This window comes from Eupeodes corollae, chromosome 1 (assembly GCF_945859685.1).
Source record: "Eupeodes corollae chromosome 1, idEupCoro1.1, whole genome shotgun sequence".
Classification (NCBI taxonomy): Eukaryota; Metazoa; Arthropoda; class Insecta; order Diptera; family Syrphidae; genus Eupeodes; species Eupeodes corollae.
The window spans coordinates 223,383,709-223,389,714 of record NC_079147.1 but is presented as its reverse complement, the minus strand read 5'-3'; positions in this window follow the sequence as shown (position 1 = coordinate 223,389,714).

Genomic DNA, 6,006 nt, shown 5'->3' with positions numbered 1-6,006 from the left:
TCCTGTGTGAACTAGGGCCTTACCCAACAAACTTCTCTATCTAGCTAGGTCCCTAGCTAGATGTCTCCATTTTCCCGCTCCGAGTTCGGTAAGGCCACTTTCCACTTGTGCTCGCCACCTGATTCGCGGTCTTCCTCTATACTGCATTGTCCTGTGGGTGTGGATTCAAAGACTATCCGTGCCGGAGCATTGGTTTCCATGCGCTCTACGTTACCAAGCCATCTTAGTCGTTGGACTTTTACCCTTCTGGCTAAGTTTACGTCGCTGTACAGCCCATATAGAACGTCGTTTTATCTTCTCCTCCACTCCCCGTCGATGCATAAGCATCCGGGGCCGTAGATCACACACAAAACTTTTCTCTCGAAACGACCCAAGGTTCTTTCATCCGCTTTTGTCAAAGTCCATGCTTCTGCACCGTATAGCAGGATGGGGAAGATAAGGGTCTTATATAGCGACACTTTGATCCCTCGAAAGAGGACTTTACCACTTAATTGCTTTCTAAGCCCAAAGAAACAGCGGTTAGCAAGAGTTCTTCTTCTTTTGATCTCAGGGCTGATGTCGTTTTCTGCGTTTACAGCGGAGGCGAGGCTGACGAAGTACTTGACTACCTCAAAATTACGTCGGTCGTCTCGGTGACGTTTTGACCTAGAAGTCGGTGTTGCAGGTCCTTTCTTGGCGACAGCATTTACTTTGTTTTGCCCTCAATAACCGTTAAACCCAATTTTGCCGCCTCTGCCTCAATACTCACAAAAGCTTCATTGACATTACGCTGAGTTCTTCCCATTATGTCAATGTCATCAGCATATGCTAGTAATTGGACAGACTTTTTAAAGATAGTGCCTCTATTGTTGACTCTATAAAGCTCGTCCCTGTAGATGCTGTCATATGCGACCTTGAAATCGTTGAAAAGATGGTGGGTGCCGATTTGGTGTTCTTGGACTTTCCTGGTCTAAAACCACATTGATAAGGACCTATCAGGTTTTTGACGATGGCCTTTAGACGTTCACATATTACGGCACAGAAGATTTTGTAACCGATGTTAAGTAGACTGATTCCTCTATAGTTGGTGCAGTTTAGAGAGACTCCTTTTTTTAGTATCGGGCAAAAAATACTGAGGTTTCATTCTTCTCATAAATTTTTTGTAAAAAAAACTTTATTTCAAAGATGGTTATACTAATAATAGAAAGGAAATGATTCCTAGATTCTGAAGTTTCAGCTTTTTAGGTGGTCTAGGTCACAAAACATTCGATTTTAAAGCTTACCAACTTTTGGCCTTGTAGAACGCATGTTTACGAAGATATTTGAATTTTACGTTTGAAGGGGAATTTCTCCACATAATTGTTTGTAAAATTAATCTTACTTAAATATGGTAACATAAAAATGTTATCTTAAAATTTAAAGCAGATAGGAAACATTTCCTAAAGACATCTCACAAAGTACAATAAGGAGAATTTTTGAGAAATCAGATCAATTTCTGACAGCAAAAGTTAAAAATGTGTATAATACATTTTGTTTAGGTACGTTTTGGGGAAAGTGAGGCATATACGGCTCCCGGGGTATAATGGGCACCCCTCGTATTTGAAATGATCTCTGTTAATACTGGGAAGTCCGCTTTTATGTTATAACGAATAATCAACAATGCCATGAAGTAATTTACGACAAGCTGTTGAAGCTGGAAAAACAAACAAAACAAGAAGACAGCTTTGGAAAAGTATGAAATTCCCTGCAGCAATCTGCAAAGGATTTTTAAAAAAAGACGAATTAATGGAGTTCCACTTGTAATAGAAAAACTAAAGGGTTTCAAATCCGTATTTTCAGTCTCCCAAGAGCAAGAGTTACGCAGCTATCTCAAGGATATTAAGGGTCGTATGTTTTTGGGTTTTCCATGAAGGAATTTCGACAACTTGAATTTGAGCCTGCAGAACCAAAATAAAATAGATACACAAATGGCTTGAAAATATAGGGCTGATAATTTCTTAAAAAGAAACACTAACTGTTGCATTGAGAAAATCAAAAGCAACGTCTGCATCTCAAGGTTTTAACCTTCTCACGGTTTTAAAAAGTGACGGATTTTCATCTGCTAGAATAGGTATTCAATGTAGATGAGACTGGGATCACAACTGTCACAAAGTCTTACTAAATTTTATAGACTAAACGGCGAAAACAAGTTGAATCTCTGTCATAAGCAGAACGAGAACTGCTTCTCACAGTGGAAATATGCATGAGCGCTGATATCTCGTACAGGCCACTAATGATTATTTTTCCTCGTAAGGGAATGAGAATAGAGCCCCACATTATTAAGGTGCTGATTGTAATGTGAAGCTTCGGATAAGAATGGACTTATTTTTGGAAATAGATTTAAAAGTTTATTTAGTGGTCAAGCGCAGTGAAAGAGTGTCCCGTTTGTTGCTCCTACGTTGAAAGCATCGAAGTTATTGACATAGCAAAGGAATATACTTTTTTCCACCACATTGTGCTGATCGCCTGCAACCTTTGATTATCGCCTGTAACCTTTGACTAAGCTTTATGAAGCCCTTGAGCTCATATTACGGTGATGAAGTAAAAAATGGTTTAGACAACGTCCTGAAAAGACAGTAACTCACTATCAAGTTGGGAAATTGTTTGGTCAAGTCTGTCTGAAAGCGGCTACAATTTCAATGGCTATAATCGGTTTAAAAAAAAACTGGAGTATGGCCTTATAAAAACAAAAAAAAGTTTCTAAACGCAGTTGTTATATCTCATTCGCAGTACAAGGCTTAACTGAGACTGATGCAGGAAATAGAAACATAAAAGAAAAGACCAAAAATAAGAAAAAATTGCATTTTTTTAAAGCGAAGATGATGACGAAGAATGCCTTTATTTTGGAGATTTATATTCACAATCAAGAGAAGAATAGGTGTCCTGCCAAGCCCGCGGAAAATGGGTCCATTGGTCTTGTGCCGGCGAGGAGATGACCAATAGAGCCACCTTTGCACACATTGCACTCAAAATTAAATAACTGTACACAGTTAATTACTTGTGCAAAATCTTCGCAGAAAAACTTAGAGACCATCTATACAGCAATGAGCGATACAACTTCCGAAAATCCACAAGAGCGGTAAGGATAATACCAATCCAAGCCTTTAGAAAAGAAGCGACGGATCCTATAGGAATAATAATTCTACTTATGCAGTCATCGAACTGACAGCACGAAGAAACCATCCTTTTCAATGCATTCTTGCAGACGCTGGGGGTTGTTACCTAGCAGAGGTCACGTCATTGACAAACGTGGACTAAAATGATCCTCACCGACAGTTTAAGTATTTTTACAGGAATAAAAATGCAACAAATAACTCTTCCACTCTCAACTACATCCGAAGCATTATTCAAAATAACGAAAACATAACAATAGCATCGGTCCCAGGTCATGTTGCTATTAAATCAAACCAGGCGGCCGATACTGCAGGAAAATTAACGACTCGTTATCCCTATTTGAAAGAACTGCCTTATATCGCTTAAATCATCGGAAAAGTTTTCAATACAAATGAAAATGAAGAGCTTGAAAATTCTGGCTTAGAGAATAAAACTTTCTTCGAAAAAATCAAGCAACACATCTTCGAGTTTCTTACAACAAAACTCTAACCGGAGAAAAATGCATAACTTTATTCGCTATTAGAGTACGAAAAACTCTATTTTTAAGTCTTCACTATTTTTTTAACGACCCATTAGAAGAATGTGAATATTATACTTGCCTATTGTCCGATTTCTCGTCAAACTAAACACACCGATTGCATAGAACTTAAGAAGAAACAGATAACCGAAATACTTGATCCATCCGATGTCCGATCCTTCTAGCGCAATGAAGTTACACAACGAGTTTAAAAGACATTTCAAACATTTTCAGAAATGGTCTAATTTATCTTCAATTTCAATTTGAGAAGAAATAAGTATAAACGGTGCCGAACCTGCCTTAAGGCAAAACAGGTAGTTGCCTGGGCGCCAATCAGCTAGGGCGGCAATTTTGGTGGAACAAATTCAGAACTGAAAAGCCTAACATAAATGCGTCTTCTTGGATCTAAAGCAATATCTAAAACAATACTTCAACACAGAAGCTTCAAAGCAACTCAACTAGGTAAACGCATACAAATATTTTAATTTCTTTTATCAACGCTTATTTAGAATGAGTTTTTAGGAATGCTTCAGTCAAAATCAATGGACTTTTTAACATGCTTAGAACATTTGAATAATTTGCTGCAATACTTTCAGGAAACCGTTCCGAGAAATCTTTATTTGGCTACTGGTTCAGTAAAATTCAATGAACTCAAAATCGGCCGAGAACATCGCCGCGGTCCATGAAAGTAAACACCAGAACCCGAGGCAGTCTATTAATCACTGTGCACAAGAACTCGGCCGCAGACTTCAACTTGACAAATTTTGCTTCGGGACTTAGGCCTATAGCCGTACAAAATCCAACTGATGAGGGATGAATGGCTGTGTTAACAAGTAAAATGGGACGACACCAACCGAAGGGAGCTTCACCAGGTGATAATGCATCCTTAAAAAGTTACCGTTTAGTATGGATTTTGGGCCGGCGGTGTAATCGGTCCCCACTTTTTTCAAAACGTCGTTAGTAAGGCGTCAACAGCGCGCTACACAAAGATGATAACTAATTTCTTATGGCCCAAATTGAACCATATTAACCTAGACGACATGTGGTTCGGGCAGGACGGAGCTACGAGCGTGCCACACAGCAAACGCCACGATTGACATTTTGCATGAACGATTTAGGTAAGGTTATCTATACCAGGTAAGATGTGAATTAGCCACGAAGGTAATGCGATTTGACCTGAACATAACACAGGCCATCGATCAAATTCAGTCGGATCTATGAGGAAGAGTTGTTGAAAATTGATCCACTCGGATCCGTGCCACCGTAAGAAGCAGAGGCGGGCTTTTGAATAATGTCATATTCCACACTTAATGGCATACATGCGCCTAATTTATTATGGCCAAAATTGAACCATGTGGACCTAGACGACTTGTCGTTCCAGCAGGACGGTAGACGCTACGTGCCAGACAGCAAACACCACGTTTGACATTTTGCATGAACGATTTGAGGCTAAGGTTATCTCTCTCAGTCTCAGGGGTGTATTATCTCACAGACAGCTTGTTTTATTCCATTTCAACATCTACCGCCCTTCTTGAAAAACCCTTCATAATCTGATTTTAAACCGCTGTCATTTTAAAATTATTTAGCTTCAAACTATTTTCTTGAATTGTATCGACTGTACCAACTGCGTTTCCATACGTTTCCTGTAAATGTTGCAACAGAGAAAGCTAGTTATTGAAAACTTAAAGTAAGAAAATTATATTTACGCTCAACTATGACTGAAGAGCGGTTAACAGCCTTGGTAACAATTTCCATTGAAAAACATGCTGAATCGTATTGAAGAAGAAGAAATTGCTACAAGATTTGCAAAAATTAAATCGCGAAGAGCACCACTTTAATGTCAATATTTTGAAAAATTATTTTATTGAATGTCCTTGAAATGTATTAAGTAAAACGTTTAAATAATAATTTGTAAGATTTTCGTTTTTTTAAGTTTGGGCACCAAAATTGAATTTGACTTGCGCGGCAAAAGTCCCAGGTTCGGCACCAAGTATAATTATAACTTTTTAATAATTAAATCTAAGACCAATCAATAATATTCACACAACATCATGGTCGTGTTGTTCTGATGCCTTCTATGTATATAAATAAATAAATTAATTTTTATAAGTTATTTTTGATAAATAAAAAAATAAAACTTGCCGTTTTTTTAAATGCATCATCAATGTACTTTCATACCCGTTCATTATTATTACATTCAAATTTAATCTTAAAATTTAAAGGTGAAAGGAGAAATTTACTGAACACATCTATTAATAACACATTCTCAACAATTTACAATTCTTTTTACCGTAAAAAAAAAAACAATTACCAAATATTAAAGGTAACACACATTTATAAAAACAATTTCACTTACT